This window comes from Manis javanica, chromosome 8 (genome assembly GCF_040802235.1).
Source record: "Manis javanica isolate MJ-LG chromosome 8, MJ_LKY, whole genome shotgun sequence".
NCBI lineage: Eukaryota > Metazoa > Chordata > Mammalia > Pholidota > Manidae > Manis > Manis javanica.
The window spans coordinates 107,534,166-107,561,497 of NC_133163.1; positions in this window are offsets into that span (position 1 = coordinate 107,534,166).

Below are 27,332 nucleotides of genomic sequence, written 5' to 3' on the forward strand. Positions count from 1 at the left end.
TTTGCGGAGAAGAATTTTAAAATGTTTCATCCACAACTTCAAACAAGGGCAACAAGCTGGATGCAGGGTTTCAAAATGCCTGGCACAACAAATTCTGGCTCTAAAGACACCAGGAATGTCTTGATACCTCGGTTTCTCTGAAACTTGTGATTATAGGATAGCACTTTCTTTGTCTTGTGTTCATGGACGACCCAGCACTTCTGATTTCTCCACCCACAGTACTGTGGCTACAAGATGTCACGGGGCCGCCAGCCCTTTCCCTGGAGATGGACATCGTTTTGTTGCAGGATTGTCTGGGCTCTAGCAGACAGGTGGCCTAGGCTTAAGGAGGGCCTGTCAGTGCCTAGGAATGAGGAGTCTCTAGAAGGAGGCACGTTCAAGGTAGTCAGTGCAGCACCTGTCAGGACTGTGACGTCCTTGGGGCTGGCAATGTGACAGCACATTTACCCTGGCAAAATGGTAATTCTCAACAAGAGCCAGTTTTGCCCCCAGTAGACATTTGACAATGCCTGGAGGTATTTTGGATCGTCAAAACTCGGGGTAGAGAGGGAGTGCTACTGACATCCAGTGGGTTGAGGCCCAGAATTCTGCTCAACTTCCTCCCGTGGTTAGCACAGCCAAGTACCCAGTCCAAAATGTTAATAGTGCACTGTTGAGAAACAGTGTAGAACAACCATTGATTAAAGGGAAAAGATGTCATTATTCCTGGGGACACCCTAGCCATTGCACCAATACTTGAAAAAGCTGATGGCGCAGTTGGGAAGAAGGAAACTGGTATCTGGAGGGGTCATGAGTCTTTCTGGAATTTCTCTTCTGCTTGCACAGGTGTCTTTAACTGACAACACAAGTCCCTGAGCAGACGTTTGTTCTTTGGGCCTGTCCAACCTCCATTCCCTTTTCCATCTGGGGAGCGCACCTTGATTATCCTTTACGGAGTTGCCCGACCCTGAGCCATAGAGTGAACACGGAGCCTAAGTTCAGGCTCTCAGCGTCTCTATCCCAGCAGGAATGACACAAAAATGGCCAGTGGCTGAGCCAATTCATTCCTGAGGAAACTGTCCCTGTGACATAATACCTAGATTCCCAGAGCAGCTCTGGTTTCTTCTTTTCAAATCTGGTAGCTCAAACTTTTATTTTCTCCCCCGTATCTTTCCAATGCATACTTCCATTTGTTTGTTTGAATCAGCGCAAGTAGACTGGGAACACAGAACCAAAATGCCCCCGCTCACTGCTCTGAGTGCCTGGGTGACGTCATGGATTTCAGTGACGGCTGTCCAGGCTCCGGACATTCGCAGAGACTCCCTGCAAGCTCTGTAATCACTCTGCGCAAGACAGCGGCGGCCTTGAAGCGCGGCCCTGTGAGCAGGTAGATCACGGGAAAAGCTAACTGGAGGGATCATCGGCTCAGACAGACAAACCCCTAAAATCGTGAAGGGAGCTGAGAAGTACAGTCTGAAACACTTCAGGTCTCTTCCTACTTCTTTCCTGAGCAACCATTTTAACAAAACATGTGGAATGACACCACAGATGGTGGAGGAGAACACCATGATACTTAGAGATTTCATAGCAAGTCCCCAAAGCTGAATGAAATTATCATGAAATCTCTTTTAACAATTTTTTACTCTGTTGTATTTTTGTCTTTCACTTTTAACTACAAGCGGAACACTTTTGAATGTAGAAAGTGTAAAAGCAGATCCCTCTTCCTTTCCTTTTCTTATTCATTCCCTAGAAAAACAACCACAATGAAGAGCTGGTATATAATACACTACGTATCATTCCAGACATCTTTTCCTGCCTCTCCAAACACGCGGACAGCTTGTTGTTTCCCTTGTGAATCATAAAATCAAGATCACACTACACATATTTTTCAGCACTTTCCTTTTTTCGTGATATATCTTGGCCATCCTTCTTTGACAGTACATATGTATCTTATTTCTATTTCATTACTTTGTCAATTTGTACTTTTCTCAGGGTATCGGTACACTGCTGGTTAATTTCTCAATCACTCATAACAGCTGATTAAAAAATGATTGTGATTCCAGGACCACCTCTAGCTAATGTACGTTTTCGTTCTTGGTGAGGATCGCCTGGCCTGCTGCCCGTGATATATTATGCTTGTTGTTACGAAAGAGCAGAAATATGCCTTGAGTATTTCCTCAAACCATCAAACCTTCAGGGCAAGAAGAAGGACCTGAGCGAGCCGCTCAGCAGACAAGGGTAGAAGGTCCTGGAAATCATTCTGGACCAAATGAGACCCCCGACACAGGGCAGCCAATTTCTCCCACACATCCCCTCCCTTCAAACCTGCAATCAGCAATAATTTTGGAGAAATAAAACAAATGGATCGCCACATTCCTACATGTCTATTACACGTGACTATTCTTTGCAGGAGCTGCTTGGGACCAAATGTTTGGAAAGGAAGTTGGCGCCACAGTGTCTTTTTTTTTTAAACTTATTTTGCTGCAGCTGCAAAATAGAAAAAGAAGAAGAAAAAGAAAAAAAAAAAACAGCTTCCCTTAACCAAAGACCTTTTTGGGAAAATACTTCTTTTTTTTTTTTGAAAAGCACTTACACATTATACGTTTGTGCTTGCACATGCTGAATCTCTTGATAATCCACTGAGACCTTTTAAACTCTTTTTTAAGTTAAGAGTTTAGAGATGTATTTTCTTGCAAATGAGTGGGTCCTTTGAGTTAGAATTAACTATTGAATTCCTTGGGTTCTATATAGTTCTAACTGAGCTCTAAAGAGGGCTTGTTTCCTTCGGGGTTAGTTCCATGTGGGCCAACATTAATATAGATTATGACAAAGTGCTTTCCACCATCTGCTTCGGTGTTTGTGTTTAGCACATGAAACCTTGGCCTTCCCTTCAGTCTGCATCATTGCTGGCCTCTACTTTAGGAAATAGTAGCAAGCATCACATTAAAGGGTAATGTATTCTGCTATCTTCTTAGCACTGCAAACCCTTGGTCCTTCCAAGTCTGCCCTCTGCCCTGCAGCCTCATCCCGCGCACTCAGGGTGCACGGGGCTGATGGGAAATCCCTCTACCGCCACAGCACCAGGCCTCTGCCTGTTATGCCCTGACCTTCTCCCCTGCAACCTAGCAAAATTCTCCTTACCCTTCCAAGGCCCAGATCAAGGGTCACCTTGCTGACATTTTTCTTACCCACTCCTCCATCTTGCCCTCCCTGGGCAGAATTAAGCCTCCACAAATAGGTAGCCTTTTGTTCGTCCTTTTACCACATGTATAGTGCAGTTTTAATTGTCGGTAATATTACTATCACTGTGCTAAAAAAGCCTTCTTTAAGTACTCACTGGCTGCCAGAAACCAAGCTAAGGGCTTCTATGAGAATATTTAATTCTCCTTTGATTTTTCCCCATTTTACAGAGGAGGAAATTGCTGTTTAGAGACATTAAGTTGCCCAAATGCGTACACCAAGCACGTAGCAGCATCAAGCCCTAGGGAGTAGTCTCGGGGCTAACACCACCATACGGTTGCCTCCTGGGGCCGCGACTGTGAGTATACTGTGCCTCATGGAAAAGGAGCGCATTAGCTTTCAGGTGGTATGGCAATATTTGATGCACTGCTTAGCAAAGGATCGGGAGGTGATGCCTTGTTCTGGCGTGGGGGGAATGCTGCTGAACTTTGACCTGGCACACTTAACAAGCATGCAAGGAAAATGGGTTACAAAATACAGCCAGCTGTCTCTCTCTGACTCTGTGAGTCTGTGGTTGAATGCTGCAGCTATTCTCTGAAAATGGTGAGGACTGGACTGCGTAGAGAGCAAGCGTTCTTTGAAGTACATCCAATCCACAGCAGCCCTTTGATGGGGCATGGGGAAAACCCCAGGGGTGAGAAGGATGGTGATGTCACCCCCTCAGCCTCATCTCCCACTGCTTTGAAGGTCTAACCCACCCCTCACATTTGCAGGGCTCACATACCATGTGTCTAAATATTTAAAAATTATAAATCAAACCAATAAACTGCTAAGTAAAATATGTTCTGTCCTCCTCCCTTGACAAAGCTAACTCCATAATGATGTGGAAGGGCATGTTGGAAGTTACAGTTCTCAGGCTTATGGAGTTCTCTGCAGCAACAAGGTGGTACAGGGAGAGGAGGCCCCCCGGACAGAGGCCCACTTACCTTCCACTTTCTAGCCCCCACCAAAGAAGGCCTTGAATGTATATGTGTGGATATATCTGCCCACACCTTCAAATTCTGTCTATACTTCCAGTGTATAGCTGCTCTGAGGCCACTCTGGGCCTAGGATTTCATCATTTGGGCAGGAAATTCTGGGGTATCAGATACCTGGAATGAAGTATAGATGTGGGTTGTGGGTTCCTTGTCTTGTGTGTAAGGGTGAGGATGGAGGGGAGCCAGGGTTAGACCACCTGAAGAAACAGGCCTGGACAGAGGTTTTTTTGCCTGTGTCTACTCTAAAGCAATGAACACTGATGATAAAGAAGTTACATTTGCAAATAGAAGCCAAGCTCAGACACCTGGCCTGTCTTCACAACCTCTGCAGGCCTCATACCCAGCACAGTGCCTCACAAATAGTAGGTGCTCAATAAATCATGATTGACTGAATTGCAATCATATAAGCCAAGATGGATTTTAAGTCACTGGTTGTTAGACTACCAAAGTAACTGTACACTTTGAATGCTTTCTGAAGTAAAGTCGGATTGGAGTACCTATTGATTCTTACTCCCTGTGTCAGGTTTCAATCCTTTCTATTCTGCACATCTAGGCTACTTGATAATATTAGCCTCAAGCAGCAATAAGACAAGAGTGGGATAGATGAAGAAGAACAGAATTTAAAGAGAATTATAACAGTTATGTTCAGGAAATTTGAAAATGCATAAAACAAAGGAAACATAAAATTATCCAGAAATTTTAAAGTGTTTCCCAAAGTAAGTTAAATAAAAAGCCTAATGTGGATGAGGCTGAAGAAAGAATTAATAATTTGAAAAATAAAATCAGAGATGTCTTCTGCAACAGAGAACAAATTTTCTGAGATGATAATGTCAGAACTCCAAAGGTTAAGGAGAAAACCTTAAACACTTTCAGAAAGGAGATAAAAAATAAAAATTAAAGAATAATAGAGAAGAAAGGAATAAAGGAAAAAAAAGAAGAGAAAGGACTAAGAAAAAAGAAATTTAAAACACTCAAATCAGGAATACAAAAAATGTATGATGTGATCATATTGACCACAATGCAATAAAAATAGAAATTAATAAAAGAATGGAGGAAAAAGAAATATACTTGAATTTTAAAGCTGTAGATAACTATTGAGTTAAGTAAGATATAAAATGGAAATAAGACTGAAGATCGCAATAAATGCAAACAAAGTTAAGTCTTTGAATAAGCCAGAAAATATGTCCTTCTGGAAAGTGTTAAAGAACAGCAGTAACAAAGATGCTGATAAGCATTAGTGTGGATGTGAAGGAGATTGTTTTGAAAGATGTGAGGATTACATATTATTTTTATTTAAGTATTTGAAACCTGAATAAAATAAATGATTTTCTATGAGAAAAAATTGCCAACACTGGTTTGAGAAAACATTGAAATGTTAAATCTGCTCCCTTTAGTGTTCACAGACTTAGTCTTACGAGTGATTTCTACAAAGCCTTTAGAGAATATTTAATTGTCAGGTCATTTAACTGCACCATGGCATTAACATACACATGCACACACACACACACACAGCTTCCAACTCACATTATGCCACTATCATAATATCAAAATAAATATCAAACCAAATAGTTCATACAAACAATTGGCACATACAACCATTTTCAGAAATTCTAAGTAAATTTTTAGTAAACTCAACTGAATAGAGTATTAAGAGAATAATATAACTAAGTAGTTTTTTTCTAGAAATGTAAGGATGATCCAGCATTAACAAGCCTCCATTACATTAAAAATTTAAGGTAGCAACAACTGATGCTTTTAATGGATACTAAAAAGGCATTTGGTAAAATTCAACAGCCATTGCCAATTATTTTAGAAATTAGGCTAGGAAACTCAGACCAAATCCAACATTTTTGCTTTGTAAGAGGAGAGAGCTGCAAAGGTTGAGCTTTCCCTCTTTTAAAGTTTGTAAGAAATACTTGCCTAGCAAATGTGATTTCTAGGGAAAAAATGAAGAAAGATCTTCATGAGACTGAACTCAAGTAATATTCTGGCCCAATTTAGAATATGTTCACAGCCGTCTTGGCCTTCAGAAATGTTAGGTTAATTGAAGTGTCATAGATTTATAAGCAGTTTCATCAAATGGGAATTCCTAATTATACTTCAGAAGTATTCATTTCTGGTATCCCAGTCAAAGTAACATTAGATTAATCATTTAATAGTTCAAGATTTACACATAATTTAAGATACGTTTTAAGGTCATCCTGCTTGGAGGAATTATTTCAGGGCCCAGCCATTCTATTTTTAATTTAGAATTGGGTCATTCTGTGTAATTTTTTTTCCCTCCTACCTCTGCGAGTACTTGTGGGCCACATAACATCAATCAATTAATATTACCAGATTTGGAGAGATGGCTTCAGTATCTCTGGTGTAATATAATCTCTATATTCTAGCTGATAAAACCAGGGGTGATAACCTCAACTACTTCACAGTCCTTGTGGCAAGAACACAGACCAGCCCAAACAGATGCCACCCATCAGAAGGGGGGCCCAGTTATCTGTGCAGGTCCTAACCAGCTGAGGGGCAAACCCACTCAACATCAAGCCCAGCTTGGTCCCAACAGGCAACGGTTCCGTGTTTTCTGTGGAGCAACCGAATGCTTGGTTTGAGCTACAGTCTCTTGGAGGATTCCTTTTTTCTCTCAGTTTCAGTAAAAAGCTTTGCATTGAAAAGTCCATTCCCAGCTGCCCTCTCTGGTTGGTTGTGTGTAGCAGTTGTACCGTTTCCATCATATTCAACACCTACCTTTACCTCTTTCTCTCCTGACTTGACTGTTCATATCAGTGCCATCATTATTCTCAGTCATTTCAGCTTGAAATTTATGAGTAAATATCTATAGGTGACAGATTGGAGATGGCTGATATCAGCGCCACTGACTTGAGGAAATTGGAAACCCCAGGAAATTGGAGAGCCAGGTAGATGGAGCCTGGGTATCACCTAAGCCTAACAATGGTCAGCAGGACAAAGCAGGCCAAACATGGCATCAGGCAGCAAAGAGTCAGAGCCAGAGCCAACAAGCAGGGCCTGAGGAGAAGGAGGCGGCTGAACATCTAGTCCCAGAAGTCTTCACCAGGGCCTCAGGGCAGGCACTGGGTCCCCGAGTGCAGCATGGGGCTTGGACGCAGTGGTCCAAGAGAATGGCCTGGCTATTTGTACTTGAAAAGAAGAAGTTTAAAGGAGAAACATCAGTGCTACAATCTAGTGTAGCTGTGGGGGCTGGGCCAAAGAATGAGTCTTCACACAAAGCACCCCAGGACTAGATTTCCTTCCCCTTGCTTTCTGGTTGGCGAAGATGGAGCCTCCAGGCTCAGGGAAGCCCTCTTGAATCTCTGTGTGTACATCATCCACGCAGGCTGCAGATTGGAGAGGTGGGCACTTAGTAGGTAAGGCCAGTCATTGGAAATAGGAGTTGGGGGCTTAGACCCGGAACAGGCTCCAGTTCACAGCTCTGACAGCAGATGTCCTTTTTTTGAAATGCTGTATGGCTGCCATCAAGCTGTATTTTAAGGAATAACCTGTGTTTCTGCTGGTTCCTGAGGATATTCCCAATATTAGAAAGCCAGATCAAATGGGTGGGGGCTAAGTCCTAAGAAGTTAAGATCAGATTTGAACTGTAAGATGCTAGCTGCATTGTTGAAAATTGTGAAAAGCACACAAACTTTGGGGCTCCCTGAGGGCAGGTCTTTGCTTTGGTCTCTGTATTCCTACCACCGGACACACAGCAGTGCTCAATAAATATTTGTTGAATAAATGAATACAAATCTGCATTAAAATCTTGACTCTACCACTCACTAGCTATGTGGCCTTGATGAGTCATTAAATCTCTCTGAGATTCATTTTCATCCTTAACATTGAACATGGAAGATCGTATGCACAAAGTGCATAATAGGTGCTTAGCAAATGGCTCTTGCTATTGTTGATGCCCATGCCCTGTCTCCTTTCCAGACTGGAAGCCCCTTGAGGACAAGGATCTGTCTTGTACTCCTCTGCAGACTCTGGATGCAGCATACCAGCTTTCACTTCGTAAGTGCTCAGCAAATACTTCTTTGCTAAATAGCTAAGTATATGGCGCCCACATGAAGGGCAGCCTAGTGCTATGCTAACAGCCTAGTGCTATGGTAACAGCCTAGTGCTATGGTAACAGCAGGAACTCCAGAGCCTTGGACACTGATGGCCAGATCCTAGCTTCCCCACTTATGAGGTCTGTGACATTGGGCAATTGACTCAAAGGTTTTTTTTTTTGCCTTAATTTCCTCTTCTAAAAAGTAGAGATGATGCAGCATCTTTCTCACCTCGTTCTGGCAAGGGCTAAATAAGATAATAAATGTAGAGCCCTTAGAACAGTTCCAGGCATATGATATGTACTATTTAAGTATTTCTAAATTCTTCTGAAATCCCATTTCTTCTGAAATGGGAATTCATTTTGTTCCATTTTAAAATTTTTCTATTTTCAAATAAGATTTCACTTATACCCTTCATTCAGCTTCCTCTAATAGCAACATCTTACATAACTGTGATACAGTGATCAAAACAAGAAAATTACTGCTTGTTGCTAGTTAGTACTTGTCAATGAATACTAGTTACTGTTTAATATAAAATTATTAACTAATCTACAGACTTTATTTGAATTAAACCAGTTTTCCCCCTAATGTCCTTTTTCTGGTCTAATCCAGGACCTGACACGCAAGTTAGTTGTCATGTCTCTTTAACCTTCTCCAAAGTGTAGCAGCTCCTCAGTCTTATGTTGCTTTGAGGAACACTAGTCAGTTATTTTTCACAACAGCCTTCAATTTGGATTAGTCTTGTGATTCCTTAGGATTCAGGCTGGGGTTCTGTATATTTGGCAAATATACCGCAGAAGTGATACTGGGTCTTTCTCAGTGCATCATAGGAGGAGGTACAGAAGGTTGATGTGTCTAATAATGGGTGATTGTTGCCTTTGGTCACTTGGTAAAGGTGGTATCCAGATTTCTCCACTATAAAGCTAGTTTTTCCCTTAATAACTATAAATGTATTATGGGAATATACTTAGAAACTATGCAAATGTCCCTTATCTAGTTTTAGCAATCATTGATGGTTCTTGATATTAATAACTATTACTGTGGTGTTTGCCTAATGGTGATTTTTTTCCATTTCCATTATTTCTTCTATACTTATTAATTAGAATTGTGCTATAAGAAGAGCTATTTCTTCACCTCTTATTTATTCAGCTGCATTAATAATTATTTGTTTTATTTTAATACCATTACATTTTGTTGTTCAGATGGTCCTAGCTTTGGCCAATAGACATTCTTTAAAGCTGATCCTTGTACTCCATTCTTCATGGTACCATAAGATGTTCTAAGCTCATCTCATATTTTTTCCTGCCCTAGCACTTGAGTCAACCATTTCTCCAAGGAGTCTTGCCTTTTTTTATTGGAGAATGGTATTTAGAAACCAAGATCTGGGCTCTAGGTGTGCTTGTTGCTTTTGGGGTGTCATTGTTTCTAGGTTTTTTCAGTGGAGAAAATTTGGAAATATATGTATATATTCCTACATATAGATATACAAATTTCTTTTAATTTAGTTTTAATTAGCTAAGAAAAGTTACATTTTTGTTATCTTCTGGGATGTTTTCCAAATAGACACAGACCACAATCAGCTTACTTGTAATTCTACATATTTACTTAATGCTTCCGTAGGTATCACAATATAAGAGTGCTGTCTAAAAGTTCAACAGAATTAACTCCTGACTTGAGAAAAAGGAAACGAAAAGGCTTTGCTCCCTCTAGCGGTCAAACTGAGTAACTGGTATTTTAGGATCCTGGGACAAGAGTTGAATATATGAAGGAGATAATGGAGGGAGAAACCATTTGTTAAAGATAATGACCAAAAGGGGAACATATGTGATCAGATAGAATTAGTGTGTGATAATCCTGTAGAATGAACCTAAAGGGAATGATTTATAGCTAATGCTTAGTTGGATTTCTTGAGACCATAATATAAGCCACATTTTATAAAAGCTTTTCACATAGATCATCTCACTGAATCCTCACAATAATCTTGTGAAGCAGGTAGAGCAGATTTTTATTATCCTCACTTTTCAAATAAGGAACCAATCTCAAAGAGGTTAAATGGTGTGCTGAAATTAATATAATGTGTTTGGAATGGAGCTGGAACTTGGACTGAATTTGTGGAGTAAGGAACAGTTGGTCTGTTTTGTCTTTGCTAGCCCTCTGCTCTTTCTGCTAAAGGATTTTAAAATATGTTAAACATTTCATTACAATTAAAAAAACAAAACAAAACCCAAATCCAAAAATCTGGCCCCATAATTTAAAAAGGAAAGAAAGGAAGGAAGGAAGGAAGGAAAGAAAAAACATCATCCACATTTTGACTCTTGCAAACATTTTTAACAGTTCATAAAAGTGAGAAAAAGACAATCCTGACTATCAGTGAAGTTTTTTATCAAGTTAACACCTAGTTAAACCACGTAATGGAAGCTTTATAAATACAAAATCCAGACTCTCAATAAACCTCCTACCACCAGATGTGGACTGAGATACACACTAGTCTGGGAAGCTGGCCACTGTAAACCCTCCGAGAGCCGTGGAGGAGTCGTATAACCATCTCACTCCATGCGATCACGGTCTCTGTCGCATTACTGTTGCTTTGGCTGAAGAGAGCTAGCGCCATAAATCCATGCCTAACTAAAAGGGTGCATTTGTTCATTTTCATCTACACAGATTTTAAAATAGGGAAGAAATTGATCAATACACTCATCTTTCTGTAATCATCTGAGAGGCCAAAATGGCCTTGGGAATGATGTATGACACACACCATGTGAATCCCTAAAAGCTTCTGGTCTCTGAAGGTAATTAGGGGAAAACCGTGGGAAGTAATAAAGCTGTGTCGCTTATTCAAAGTGAGGGCCTTCATCTTGTCTCCCCGAGTCCTTCCTCTCCCTTCTCTATTCCCAATGTGCTGACTGGACAACATGAAAGAGAAAGAAAGGTGCTGATTTCAGACCTTCAGGGAATCCATTTCGTCAATTGATTCTAGAAGGTAAAAATCTATCAATTGAAAGTTGGTGTTAGGTTCACTTTGAAATTGATACCAGACTCAAATTTCGAGATCTGTCATTTTTATCTAAGTAATTGCAAGAATGACATGAAAACACTCCCCTCCCCATCCTCTGGGATGAACAGAATTCCAAGCAGAACTACATTATTTGGACCTTAGAAAGCTGGCTGTTCGCATGCAGTTCAAAAGAGCTGTTTATATTTCTGCTGTGCTGTGAAATGTAATTGCCAAATCTGGTTTGGAAAATCAAAATGGGCAACACATTCTGTGAAATAGGATTTCCAAGTCTAGTCGGGAAAATAAACAAGAAAAAAAAAACTGAGAAAACATATGCATTAGATACTCTTTGAGGTCACAGCTGTAAAAGGAACCAACAGGTTCTATAAAATTCTTCTCATTGTCTTTTACCCCTTGTCCTCAGCTAGCCAGTGAGGGGACAGTGAGCAGAGTCATGTCAACATCTGGCTAGGGTCTAGGCATGAGCCATATGCTCTCCTCCCATGCACAGGTGCTGCCTTGTCAGCCCCCACATGGCATAGCCCGGAGATGGGCATGCTGGGAAGGGAGTGGGTACGCCCTGTGTTCCCGGCCATTACCCCCATGGGCACCACCCCCAGAGTGACACACGAACTGCAGGAATCCTCATTTCCAGCTGCTTTTATGCAGCAGAGAACGCAGAGACCATGACCAATCCTCCCTGCCTGCGCATCCCTGGATGCTAGGAGAAAGCACGTCTTCAGTTCAGTGATGGGGAAGTTACCATCTGGGACTAAACCATCTAAAAATCATCATAAGCAGGCTGAGGGGAGCCTCCTACATGACTGACCCACCTTAAATGATGCCTTGTAAACATGTTGAGGTGCCACACGGCAGTTCAGACTGTCACCTCCACCATGTGGACCTTGCTCATCCCTTGGCCACACCCCCCAAGCTCCCCCACCCCTCAAGCCCTCCCCCCACACACCCCACCCCTGGCACCGGTGCTCCAGCCTCATGGGCTCTCTCTTCCCATTAAGTTCTGGGCACACTGTTCCCTAACCTGGAATCCAGGGGTCAAGTTCCTACTGCGCTGGGGCTCTGCTGGGCAGTCTCTGAAGCCCCCAGGCCCTCCCTCAGCCCCTCCTGCCCAGCAGGCTGCGCTCTGCCCTCTCTGTTCCCAGAGCTCACAGGACAGCACCAGCGGCCTAGCGCTCATCTCATCACGCTGACACCTCCGGCCCCAGCCCGCACAGCGTGTGCTCCTGAGCTCCTGCTCCTTCGTCTTCGTATCCTAGGACCAATGTCACTGTTTGGGACTCAGAGGGAATTCAGTAAATCTGCACTGACTACATGAAACAATTAATGCAGAAGGAGAGAAGTAGTCATGTTTATCAGGACACACTTAGGTCTGAGATAAACTGGAGGATGTTCTAGCCCAACCCAGCATTTCCCAAAGTGTGCTCAATAGAACATGAATCCTTGGGTGTGCTCTGCCCCCTCTTCCCTGAAAAGAACAGATTGAAAGGGGTATTTTGTGATCAAAATAAGTTTGGGAAATGCTGCATACAGTATGTTTCTCCTAAAGAATTATGTGCAGATGAGCTTTATAAAGGCCCTGGGAAGACCTACAGTCAAGAAACTTTTTAAAGTTGTTTTCATCTTGTGTTGAGCAAAATTCTTTATAAGCCAGGTTTGGCAATTGTACACTGTTTTATAAGCTAAGCCTGATCTGTTGGTCAACTGAAAGAAAATTTCAAAGACAGGAGATTCTATTACAGTAGTAATTCTCAAAGTGTGGTCCCCAGACCAGCTGCAACAGTGTCTGGAAACTTACTAGAAATGCAAAGTTCAGGCTCGACCTGCTGACTGAGACATTGGGGGTAAGGGATGTAGCAACTTGTGTTTTGACAAACCCTCCGAGTGATTCTGACGCACACCGTAAGGGTGAGGACTACTGCCCTGGGACAGGCTCCCGGCTCCCGGGGATCCCCCTTACCCTTCAGAGAGAAGTTTATCAGAGGGGTGGGTCAGGAGAAGGAACGGCTCAGTTCCTCCTTAGTTCCTGTTTGCAGATTCGCTGCCTGCAGTGGCAGTGTCTTGTGGCCTGCTATACTGTCAGGCTGTAAGCTCAGTGGGCCAGAATCTTCTGTGGAGAAGGCCTGTGGTTTTCGGATGCTGTCTGTGACTAGGTGGGCAACTGTCTGATCCAGAGATGAAGTGGGAACAGGCCATTTGCCCCCAAACCAGAAGCCTCACCTTCCAAAAAGCTTATCCTTTTTAGAAGATAGCATTTTGATCACTGTTTGCCTGACTGTTATTTCTTAGATTTTAATTGGTTCTGAACTTGGACTGGGGAGAAAGGAGATTTACCGAGTTGCCCAGCACAGAAATCAGTGTTGCTCATACTCCTGGGGCTGCACAACAGTCCCTGTTTCCGTAAAGCCCCATTTTTGCTGGCTGTTTAAAGTGCTGTGTTGAGAAGGATTCAGAGATCAGGTCTGGGCTCAGTGGGAAGGAGTGTCAAGATCAGTCACGTCTACACAGGCGTGGGAGGGGACGTGGAGGCATGTGAGTCAAATATCTGCCATTCCAGGGTAAGCTGTCCTCAGAACAAACAGTTCCAACCCTCTGGAATGAGCCTGGAAACACTGCACTTTGCCCTTCTTTCTCCTTTGCACCAAGCAACTCTCTAATACCCAACTTGTTCTCCCAAGTGCAATAGCCTATCGGGAAGGAGTTCTCTGAGCCAAGGATGAGTTATAGGTAACCCACTAGACCGTTCTCCTATAGAAAGCAACAAAACTGCCTTTGGGTTTATCTCTGCGTCTCCTGTGTATTTAGTTAGTAATGGGTCCATCTGTCAGAGCCCAGCCACCCTCAGCATGCTGAGAAAGCAGTGTTTATGTGCTAGGAAGTTAACCCAAGGTTCTGGCCACTGTGAGCCTTGCTTGGGGTAGCCGGAGGCCCCCATGAATGTCTTTCATCACAATGGGTGGCTGAGCCGAATGGACCTTCTCTTAACTCATGCTTTCCATTTCAAAAGGCAAAGGGGAATGAAGAGGAGGAATTATCTGGGGAATTTGATCCTTGTGGTCATTACTCAGACAAAAATGTTCCATCCATCCTTTTCTTCAAGAGCAGGAATTTAGTACACATATTATCTAGGTCATTACGTTACTTCTGTTGGCATTTGAAAAGAAAATTGTTTTTTCGTGTCTGTGAGGAAGAGATTTAATATATTTGTCTGCCTTTGATGCCTGCTTCCTGTCTCTCTATTACTCTAACCAGCAATGCCCTTGCATGTAGTTGGGTAATGGGAAGCCCACACATCGATATTTTCTTTTTGGTGAAATTACTTTTCTAAAATTACTTGAGACCTGCCAATCCTGACAAGCAGCCTTTATTGAATTAATTTGGAACAACAGCAACCCCAAACTAGTCAGGACAGAGGAAAACTGGGTGGTATGAGCCCTGTCAGAGTTTTCACATCTAATCTCTTACAGATCCCTACAGCTACAGAGACTTTTGCTGCTGAAAGAGTGAATATTTAGGAGCAAATTAGGAAAACTGTGTAATTGACAAGAGAATGTCAGAACATATCAAAATTTTCTCAGAACTGACAGGAAAAATGTAGACCTTCCCTGCCTTTTTCTTCCTCTTTCTGTGGGAACTGCGTGCTGGTCACATGTTAGAAAGGTGCTCAGAATGACACCTGATCTAGTGATTTAGGATTTGGCATCATGTTTAAGAGCAGGGTCTGTGGAGCCAGACTGCTTCCATCTGCATGTAGGCACCACTGTTTACTAGCTGGTTGACACTGGACAAGTCACTTCGCCTCTTGGAGCCTCTGTGAGCTCCGTCATAACGTGGGTATCATAACAGTGCCAGCTCACAGCCCCTAGAGAGGAATGAGCTAATGCATGTCAAGGACTTAGCCACGCTGTGTACATGGTGAGTGCTGAGCTGACACTAACTGCTAAAGGGTTAATTTCTGAGAGTAACCAACCCCTCTGTTTGGCACAGGAATAATTGGTTGGCTATTTTTTTCTTGAGGTATAATTAACAAATAACACTGTATATATTTTATTAGATCCTCATAACTTACAAATCTGGTAACTAAAAACTTGACCACTGTCTCTTCATTTCCCCCAGTCTCCAGGTCCTGCCAACCACCATTCTATTCACTATTTCTATCAGTTATTTTCATTTTTTTTAAGATTCTACAAATAAGTTTTGTTGAATTTTGTCTCTATTGAAATGGTTACATGATCTTTATTTTTCATTTTGTTAATGTGATGAATCACATGTTTTGATTAGTATATGTTGAACCACCTTATACTCCAGGGATAAATCCTACTTGAGTATAGTCCTTGATTCTTTCAATGTGCTGTTGAATTCAATTTAGTAGTATTTTGCTGAGAATTTTCGCATCTGTATTCATGATATTGGCCTGTAGTTTTCTTGTCTTGCAGTGTTCTTGTCTGGCTTTCGTATCAAGGCAATGCTGGTCTCATAAAATGAGTTTGGGAGTGTTCTTTCCTCTTCATTTTTTGGGAATGAATTAAAAATGATAGGAAGTGATTGATCTTTAAATGTTTAGTAGAGTTCACCAGTGAAACCTTCTGGTACTGGAATTCCCTCTGTTGGGTTTTTTTTTTTTAATTACCAATACAATCTCGTTACTCATTACTGTTCTGTTCAAAGTTTCTGTTTCTTCACAATTCAGTCTTCACAGGTTGTATGTGTATGTTTCTAGGGATGTGTTAATTTCTTCTAGGCTACCCAATTTTTTTGGCATATAATTGTTCATAGTAGTCTCTTTGGTTCTTTGTGGTTTTGTGGTATCAGTTGTAATGTCTTCCCTTTCATTTCTGATTTCACTTATTTTAGTCTTTTTTTCTCTCCTTTTAAAGGTTTGTCAAGTTTTTTTTCAATCCTTTCAAAATTCAACTTAGTTTTTATTTTGATATTGTCTGTTATTTTTCTCTAGTTTTGGGCTTTATTTTTCTTCTAGTTTCTTGAGGTATAAAGTTACCTTATCTGAGACCTTTCTTTTTTCTTAATGTAGGAGTTTATCACTGTAAACTTTCCTCTTAGAATTGCTTTCACAGCATCTATAAGTTTTGAAATGTTGTGTTTCCATTTTCATTTGCTTCAATACTTTTAAAACTTTCCTTTTGCTTTCTTCTTTGACTCATTGGTTGTTCAAGGATGCATTGTTTAATTTCCATATATTTGTGAATGTTCTTGTTTTCTTCCTGTTATTGATTTCTAGTTACATATCATTGAGTTCTGAAAAGAAACTTGATATGATTTCAATCTTGTTAAATTTACTAAACCTTGTTTTGTGATCTAACTGTCCTGAAGTTCCGTCTGTGAGCTCTTAGGCAAGTCACTTACTCTTTCCAGGACTCAGTTTCTCATGTACACAATGAAGGATGAGTCTAGGTCACTATTCTCAACTTTATTACATGATACTCTGTTAACTGCCTATCTTTGAAAGAGAAAAGGTAGAATTGCATGCTGGATTAACATACAACTTGGTCTATTTTGTCTATGTAACAGCCTATAAAATATCTGGGCATGTCACATATATCACGCATGTAAATGTTATCCATTCTTGTGTGTTGCCAAGGGCAGGAAGTTGGGAACTGCTGGGCTGATGGTTCTGCAGGGATGACTGTTCTCCAAGGCCCCTTGCAGAACTGAGTTTTGTATCCCCAGCGCCTTGCACCTATGTCTGACGGGATACCCTGCTTTAACCGGCTGCCACCTCCACCTGGAAAAGGCTCCTCCTCTAAAAATTACAACAAAAATCCAACCATCAATCCTTACCTAGCTGTCACAGAGAAAGCACTTTCATTTGGAACAGAAGGCTGCAAATTGGGAGGGACACTACCTCTTCTGGATAAATCATTCCTCTAAGTCTACAGAGAGAACTGCTAAGCTGATTTTGCACTTCTCTTGTTTGCTTTTTTAAGGTTAACAGATCTCTGATGTCTAAAAACATAGTAGGACCTTTCCATCCTTTCTCTGCCCTCTGTCCTTCCCTCATGGAGCCACTGTCAAGACCAACATCTGAGAAGCAAGGTGGACGTGTGTGTGATGAAGGTGTCGTGCCCAGTGGCTAAAGAAGCACAGCACTGGAGGGGGTGCATGGAGGCAGGAGGCAGAGAGGCAGCTGGCATGGTCAGGAGACTGGCTACACTGAGAAAAGTGAGAGCCAGGTTTTTCACTGCCAAACAATCAGAACCACACCAGAAACTGCTGGCAGAAGCACCTATATTTTCACTACAGTGAGAAGGCACTGACCACCACAAGGGGTGATATTTCCAGCATGCAGATGGTACTGGCATACAGGTCCCTGCCTCCGAGGGCCTGGGTGTCAGCCGGGGAAGGTGCATTTCCTAGGAAAATCAGGACTGTCCCCACTGCCTTCCCCTGTCATCTATCCTTCTCCCAGGGTAGTTAAGTGAGACCTGGGTATCCTGAATCATGATTTAATTAATAGCTAAAAAAAGAAACTCATTGGAAAAGTGAAAAAAGAAAGATATCCAAGATCTAAGTGAATGGAAAGACACCATGATATTCATGGGCTGGAAGACTAAATATAGCAAAGATCTCAGTTTTCCCTAAATTGATATTCAGGCTTAATGCAATTCCTATCAATATCTCAGCAGGAGTTTTTTTTTTTTTTGTAGAAATAGATGACATTATTCTAAAATTTATATGAAATGTCTAGAAGTATAGAATTGCTAAAGCAATTCTCAATAAGAAAAATAAAGTGGGAAGAATTAGTCTACCCAATTTTAAGGTTTACATAGTGATAATAATGAAAATGTAGTATTGGTGGAGGGATAGATACAGAGATCAAAGAAACAGAATAAAGGGCCCAGACACAGACACAAATAAATATACCAACTGAGGTGCAAAAGCAATTCAATGGAAGGATAGTCTTTTCAATAAAAGGTGTTAGAGTAATTGGGCATCTCTAGGGAGAAAACTGCTGAACCTAAACTTCTTAACTAATACAGATATTAGCTCAAATGCATCATGAGCTTGGACTTCGATGTAAAGTATAAAACTATTGCAAATTAAGACCACAACGAAATATCATTACATACCTATCAGAATGGTGGAAGTAAAAAAGTAGTGACAACACTGAAATGCTGGAAAGGATGCGGAGAAACTGGATCACTCATATATTGCTGGTGGGAATATACAGATACAGTGGTATAGCTACTCCAGAAAAGAGTTTGGCGGTTTCTGAAAAAAAAACAGACTGACTAAATGTACAACTATCATATAACCCAACAACTGCACTGTTGAGCATTCACCCTAGAGAAATGGCAACATACTTCACACAAAACCTATACACAAATGTTAATAACAGCTTTGTTCTTAATTGCCAGAAACTGGAAACAGCACAGAACTCCTTCAACAGGTGAATGGTGAAACTGACTAGGTACAGCCACCCCATGGAATTCTACCCGGCAATAAAAAGGAATGACTATTGATACACGCAATGGATGAATCTCCACAAATAACGCTGAATGAAGAAAGCCAACCCTAAACGATTGCATACTGTATGATTCTATTTATATCTCAAAAGGTTTAATTGAAAACATTTAATAGCCAGGAAAGGGCATCTTGGCAAGGTAGAAAGAGTGCTAGGTGAGGAGGTAGGAACGGGGGTCTGACGTCAGCTCTGTCCCAAGCTCACTTTGTGGTTTTGAGTCATGTAACATTTCTGAGTCTCCAGCTCCTCACAGTGAAAAGGAGACTGAATTTGGATTGACCTACTGTGTTAGTTTGCTGGTGCTGCTGTATGAAGTACCACAGACCAGGTGCTTAAGTAGCAGAAATTCATTTTTTTACAGTTCTGGAGGCTAGACGTCCAAGATCAACGTGTCAGCAAGACTGGTTCCTTCTGAGGGCTCTAAGGAAAAACCTCTTCCAGGCCTTTCTCCTTGGCTTGTACATTGCCATCTCCTCTCTGTATCCTGTGTACATATCTCTGTGCCCACATTTCCCCTTTTTATCAAGACACCAGTCATACTGGATTAGGGCCCAGCCCAAGGATTCACTTTAACTGGATGACCTCTGTAAAGGCTTTATCTCTAATCACATTCGGAGGTACTGAAGGTTAGGACTTCAACATAGGAATTTTGAGGATGGGTGACACAATTCAACTCTGAACATTGGGTGTCATAGATGTCCTGTGATAATCAGATGAAATAACTTTGGGAAAGGTCTTTGTAAAAGGTTCTATGCAAATCCAAGATTTAAAAAATTACCAAGAACATTATAAGAAAATAGCTTTCCAACACCGCCTCTCTGGTCAAAACTCTTAGTTTCCTTGTTTTCCCCTTTTGGAATATGAGATTAGATTCATGTTTTCTACTGCAACTTTAGCTCTAATATCCCACTGGTTTTGATTTCATTGTTTTAAAGTAACTTTCAGATTATAGGAAATGAGTGTTCACTACGAGACAGTTGGAATATATCTGAAGGCATAAGGAGAAAAACCAGTGGTAAATTTATAATTCAGTAAGAACGTCAGTGTTAACATTTTGATATTTTTCCTTCTAGTTTTTTTCCCCAAGTATGTATATGTATAATGAGTGCTATACATGTTATCTATATAACGAGTGATGTGTGTATAACATAGATATACATTGTGCCAATATTCTTTTTCACATTGGAGCTTATATAGTCTCTCTACAATTCTGTATCTAGCTTTTTTCACCTGACGTTATATTGTAAGCATTTTCCTACATCCTTAAAATCCTTCAAATAAGGATTCTGGTTGGTTGTATAATATTCAGTTGAATGGAAGATCTGTATTTTGTTTAACCAGATTTTTGTTCTTTCAAGCCTCCTATCTGTGTTCAGAAAGAAATTATTGCAGATTTATGCCCCCTGCTCAAGACAATGTCGGGCTTCTGCACACACCTGCTCAATGCCTCCGACTCACTCTAACTTGTAACTGGGGCATGACCAGAGGCAGCAAGCCCTCCTGGGCTGCAGCCTGCTTGGATCCCTGAGGCCCCCACCAGCTGGGATGGGAGGCGTTTGGCACTGGGTTGAATGAGTGCATCTTTTGCAGGGCAATACAGCAGCTGAGTGAAGGTAGAAACCCCCGAAAAGAGAGAGTGTGCAGAAGGAGTAAGGAAAGCGAATGGCAGATGAGGGGGTGGAGATGCTTGGCGGGGGTGGGTGGGGGTAGCATCCAGTCAGGCCTTCTAAGCTCTCACATCCTGTTCTTGCAGAGCATCTCTGCCTACTCTCTGCTCCTAAACCCTTCCTTGGGTATGGCTGGCACTTGGCCATCCACATGAAAAAGCACAATAAAACACGATCTTCAGCCGATGTGGCAGCCCAAAGAGGGTCTTCTATTCAAGACCCGAAGCTGGGCCCCACCTCAGCAGATGCAGCAGCGCAGTGCACAGATGAGGAAGACCATAGCCCGACTGGTAAGCACCGCTGCAGAAATCGCTCGATCAGACAGACTCTCTGGGCGCTCGCAGGGCAAGACAGACCCCACCAAGGGCAGCGGCTTGGTTTTCTTTAGGATAAACATGGCCAACATTATGGGACAGAGAAACTGAGGGGTTTATTTTATTTAAAATATTTGTTTATCTACATTTGGTACTGATAGAACTGTGATTGTACTGATATTTCTAGTCTTTTTTCATGTTTCATCTTTCTGGGAAAGAAATCTGAGAGAAGCTAATGGGTCCAAATTTTGGCATAAATCAGAAAGCTGACAGTCTTTCATTTTGATTTGGTTTAGCTTAGTGAGGTGTGTGGAACATGAGTCTGAGGAAGAAGAAATTGCTTCCAGTCTTGAGTCTGTCACTCATGAGATGTTTAATTTTGAACAAGTTAATGTACGTGATTTTGTATAAGTGATTTAACTCTTCTGGGTCTCAGTTTCCTCAAATATAACATGAAGGAATTGGATTATGGGTGGTTTTTTCCAGATTTCTGATACTGTGGAAACTTTTGTTCAAATGAAATCTTACATGGAAAGACCCAAGGCCATACTTAAAATATTTACCATCAAGGGGTTCTTGGACCCCTCCAGTTGGAACACACATGGACTGTAGCTCTGTAGCAGAGACCTGGGAGCTCTCTGTCCTGCCCGATGTTTACTGTGTGATCATAGGGAGTTGAAAGGGTCCAAATTTAGGTAATGGTGATGGTGGCATAAATCTGTGAATAACCAATGAATCATTCGCTTTTAGAAAGGGTGACATAATATGTGAATTTTATCTTAATAAAACTGCTACTTAAAAAGAGATTGTGAAAAGCTATATGTCAATATATTTTAAATTTAATAAAGTATATCAGTATATAAGAAAACAGTATACAAGAAGAAACACAAAATGTCAAAATCAGTACAAGAAAAAAAAATAGAGGAGTTGCATAGAAAGTATTAAAGGGACTAAAATAGAAGTTAAATCTCTCTTCTTCCCCAGAAATCCAAGCTCAGGTGGTTTTACAGGTGAGTTTTATCAGAGCCCCAAGAAACAGTTAACTCCAATCTTAAACAGATGGTAGCAGAAAGCAGAAACGAAGAAACGTCTGCCCTGCTCATTTGGTAAGATCAGTAATCATTACACAATCAGATAAAAATGATATAAGAGAAGGATGTTATAGGCCCATTTCACTTAGGAACATAAATGTGGAAATCAAAACAAAAATTTAGCTTACCAAATCAGATACTGAATTACAAAAGAAAAATGTATCATTAAGCAATTTATCCAAACCCTGTGAGGATGGTTGAACGTCAGAAATTTTATCAATGTAATTTTCCTCCTTAACAGATTAAGCAACAGAAAACACATGCTATCTCAAGCTGGCAGACAAAGCATTGATCTATTTACGATTTTTTGAAAAGCTGCTTCGGACCTAAACAGGAGAGCTCCCTTAATTTGATGAAGGTCATCTAGAACAACTTATAGCATGGGTCACACTTCATTGAGAAACTGGAGATGCTTTTCCCAGTTTGGGGACTTCCCTCAGTTTGTGTCTGAAGAACCACAAACGTCGCCATGTGGCCACTGGGACCAGAGGCCCTATGGGCTCCACGGTGCCAGAAAATCCAGGCCCTCCCGCCACCTCTCTCCACTCTCTCCCCGACTTTGATCCTGGAGCCGTCAGAAACTATGATTTACAAGACCCAGGAGCAGGAGCAGAGGGCTCGAGACCCCAAGCTCAGCACCCTGGCGCCGCCGCAGCTGCCCTGTCCACATCCACGCTGTGAACGTGCGGAAGCCAAAACTGTGCATGAAAGGTTAACTTTTTCGCTGGACTGAAAATATGAATTATTGAGCCGAGGCTGCTTTTACTACCTGAGAGGGACCACGAAACTCATGAGGCTTGTCCTAAATTTGATCCAGGAGCAGAGAACTAGTCCCACAGAATAATTTTAGAGAAGTAAAGAGAACCAAAAATAAAGACACTTTGTGATTACAGCCCCCCATGCAGTGATTATTGGAGGTAATTGTTAACATTATCTATCACCATAATCCTGGTGGGCAGATACTGTTGTGAGAATGATATTAAACCCAGAAAGAGGGGGAAACTCTTTCTTGTAGAGGTTAAGGGATTTGTAAATCCACAGAGCAGGCAGGTGGCAGAGCTGGGGGTAAAGCCCTGGATTTCTGGCTCTACAGTTTTACTTGTGAACAGACCTGAATTAGTGTCAATCTCCTCACACGTCAGGATCCCTCCACACACAACTTTCTATGTGAATTACCTCTCTGATCCCTGGTGGTCCTTTTGGTTGAATCTCTTTTTAAATGACCCCAAGCAAAACTTATCCCAGGTTGCACCTGTTCCCCACCGATCTATACCTCCTGATGGCACCAGACCCATCCTCAGAAGGCTGGGATCAGAAAGAGGGCAGGCCCCTCCCCAGTCAACCTGTGGCATACTCAGCCTCCTGTCTGGGGAACCCATCAGACCCATGCAGAGCCCGGGTAAAGATGACCCAACGCCAGGGAATACAACGCATGCTTCCCAAGGATTGCCCTGAGGGCCTCTGGGAGGAGGAGCCCCCCCGCCGCTCCCCCACTGCAGCTTCTGCTAACAAGATGGCAGCAGCTCTAAGAGAGCCTCATACAAGTCCTTGCTCCGTCTCTACTCTTCCCACCTGTTCATGTTCTTGTTTCCATCTTGAATCTGGTTAGCTTGCTAAACTGATTATTCTCCTGTTGATTATATTGGTTTCCCCAGGGATTTTATAATACCTGCAAATAATAAAGCCATCTTTTCACTTCCAGTCCTCTTACTTTTTTGTTTGTTCATTTCTTACACATTGACCATGCCCTGCATTATTGTGTAAACTATCAACATTCTTGACTGGTTCCCACCCTTATTGGAACATCCAGGCAGTCTTTCTGCAGCCGGGGTACACTTCGCTATCTGTACATGGCCTCTGGGGTCCTGCAGGGCCCCAGTCGTGGTGTAATGTTTTGCTATTGCCATCTTGAAATCATAATGATTTTTGAACAAGGGGATCCACATTTTCACGTTGCACTGGGCACTGCAAGTTACACGGCTGGTTCTGTCTAGAGGACAGTTGGTGATGGTTATGTAACAAAATCTACAACAGTCAGAAGTTTGCAAAGCATGATTTCTACTCAGGCGCCTTGTCTTCCCCAGCCAGCAAAGTGTGCTTTTGATGACATGCCAGAGCTGTATTTTCATTCTTCTAGCTAGGTAGAGTTCTGTGTGAATAAGCTGTTTTGTCTTTAAGAGAAAAAACAAGAGAAGAGGTGTGCTTAAGTATATGTTAAGTGACTCTGTGGCTGAGTCAACAACAGAGCGGGGCCATGAGAAACCAGTCGTTCTTATTATGTCAGAAATCTAGTCACTCCAGTTTGGATTATCAGAAGACAACCAAGAACATGGAAAGTCATCACAGGAAACCTACTGGTCAGATTTCCTTCCCAAGGCTGAAGACCTCACTGGCATTCATGAGGGAATTAACCATTTTTCCTTTTTCTGCGAAGCACATGAGCTTAACCAAATATGGCTGGTGTCCCAGGGCATCACACTCAGCTCTGTGTACCTCTAGTGCCACTGAGTGGAGACTTGGTCCCCCGCATTCACTGGGGAGGAAGAGAAAGCAGTACTGGGGTCCCATTCCCACCCCAACAATGTGCAGCCCCTCGGTTCCCTCTGCTTCTCTGTCCTCGTCCTGGTCCACAGTCCCAACGCCTGAGATTCTCCCTCCTCCCTGCCCCCACCTGCCTCCTTCCCTACTTTTCTCCAAAACAGGAATTATTTTGCATATTTTTTTTCCAAGTCCAAAAATAGGAAAGAGAAGGGAACAGCTAATCTGGTCCAGCTGGTGCTTTTGTTACTTAACAAAGATTTCTTTTGCAGTGATTCTCTCTCTGGTTGTCCCTCACATCTGCACAGCCTCCTTCTATCTCTCCCCAGCACTCCCCCCACCCAGGGGGACCATCTCTTCCTCAGCTGCTGGTATTCAGTCAGCTGAAGGGACTCCCTCTCAGAAGTGCCCAGGCCCTGCTGGGATGTTTACCTCTTTCCGTGTGCACATTGTGGGCCCCTCACTGCTTTCTGTGAGTTTCAGCACATCTCACTCCAGGTGATGTCCTGGCATTCCGGCCTCACATTCTCGCTTTTTGAGAAGTTTGGAGGGTAGGCAGAGGTGACAAGAAGAACCCGCAAACAGGCAGCCTAATGAACAGGGAAGCGGTGAGGTGAATCACATTGCTTTGTGAATTATGCTGTGCTAAACTCAACTCAGGCACCCATTTCTTTGTCCAGCCTGCAGCTCCTGGGCACCTGACTTACAGCAGGTGTGGTGTGAGCTGAGGGGGATGCAGATGTGTGCTGGTCACATTGCTTATGCTGAGGAAGTTCATGTTGAAGGCTGGGAATAAGGGCGTTGTAGGACTTACCCTAAGCTGGGACTCTTCTGACAGTAGAAGTGCCATTGACAATATGGGAGGACAGCAGGTGTGAACGGGAACCATCCTGAACCAGTCGGGACCAATAAGCCGTCTATCGGCAGAGGTGAGCTCCTGCTTGAAGCTTAGGGCACTGGCTTCGACCACGTGACTTCTGGCCAGGGTGCTGTGGGAATGGAGGCATCAACCCCCTCACCCCCTGACCAGGATTCCCAGCCACCCTTTCTGATGCAGTTCCCTACCAGTAGCCAAATCATAAACAGAGAGGAGTGGGGCTGGGTCCTAGCACTGTCTTACCCCAACCTCCCCCACAGCAAGCACAGCTTTGCCTTACACCCCCTCCTCAGGCATCCCCCCATTGCTGATTGGTAGAGGCTATCCACAGTCTCCACTCACTGCTTGCCAAGGGATTCTGTGGTGGTCTTTGTGGCATCTCAGGTCAAATACAGGCATTTGGATAAGGTCGTAGATAGGATCTTTGTCCCCAGATCTTGCATGGATCTACAATTTAAAATGCCATCTTTTGGCTAAGAATGTGGAGCCTCTTCAATGCAATTTGTAAAGGCTCTTTTGGGAGGCGGTTGCAAAAGTCAAGCTTGGCTAAGCAATCCAGAGAGGGAATCATCATCTCCAGATCCAGGGTACATTTTCCCGAAAAGTTTATGGGAAGGGATTATTTTTAAGAGCATAGAGGCAGATTATTTCATTTTTGGCTGAAGAGAATCGAGTGACATGATTTTTTGCATTCTCAAGCACAGAGACCCCCAGTGAAACTTTCAATCCCCACCCTGCCTCTCCGGGTTTCTGCTTCAGGACTGGGAGGAGAATGTAACTCAGAAAGAAAAGGACATTGCATCCATGGGGAATTACTGAGGCGGCAAGGACTGAGAGAGGGCAGTACGTCTTAGCAATCTGGTTATCTCCAACTATCAACATTATCAGCTCTATACTGTTTATATCAGCTGAATGTTTGTCTTACAAACTCATAAATGAATGAATGAATGAATAAAAGTAAAATAGATGATTTTGTTTGGAATTGGAGAAGCAATGAGAAAAACAAATGTCTAAAAAAGCCTGTTTTGGATGATGTCCCAAAGTAAATAGGGGACAGAAGGGTGTGCCATCATTCTTTGGGTTGGATTCCACATGACCTGGCTGTTTCCACATGTCCCTACAAACTGATGGGGCCTCTTGGTAGCACACACAGCTGGTGATTCCAACGTCTTGCCGCCCAGGACTCGTTCCTCCTTCTGTTGCTAGGAGCTCATCAATTTCCCTTCGGTATCCACTTCTTATCCACTCCTAACCCATGTGGTTCAGGCAGGACTTACCACATCCCCTGTCTCCGGCGATGGCCACATGACTTAGATATGTCCAGTAGAAGTTGCCGTGACTGAGTTAGAGGTAGACATGACCTAATCTGACTCACTTACTGAGCTCCAGTGCTTGTTGCTGAACTATTGGGAAAGAAGCACAGCTCTTGTTCCACTGTGGTTGCAAAGCTGGAGAGGGTCAGCTGCCAGCCACTGTATTTGCCACCAAGTGGGAAGTGCCTGACATGAGCTAATAAATTCTCTTCCTGAGTTAAGTAAAATTTGGTTGATTTTCTGTCTCTTGCAGCTGAGGAAGCTGTGACTCCGAGGGCTTTCCTTCTATGCTGTGAGCCCCGAAACTGCTACGGGCCTCTGGCCCTTGGTCAGGCATTTTTGCCAACTCTCTGCTGTCCATGCTGGGTGGGGGATGAGTTAGGAGGTACCTAGTTCGTGAATTTGGGACCAGGGCATGTTCATTAAGGTTGCCTCCTTATGACTGGGCTTCCTGAAATACCCAGGGGAGGCTTTTTGCATGCCAACCGCATTGTCCCTGTGGGCAGGGCGTCAGCCTTCTGTGAATGTGGCACACTGTCTCTGGTGGGGCTGGGTCTCCAGGGCTGCAGCTGCTCCAGGAGTCAGTGGCTGGACTGCTTTGCCAGGGGGCGTGGTACCCTCGTGCCTAGGAAGCCGGCCTAGACCAGTGCTGCTCAAAGTGCCCATCCATAAATTATCTGTTACAGGTCCACAGTGAAGTAAGGAGCTTGCATCAGAATGTATATTGATGTATTTTTTGCTGGATAAGGAAAGTCTTACTACAAAAGAAAAAAATCCTTTTA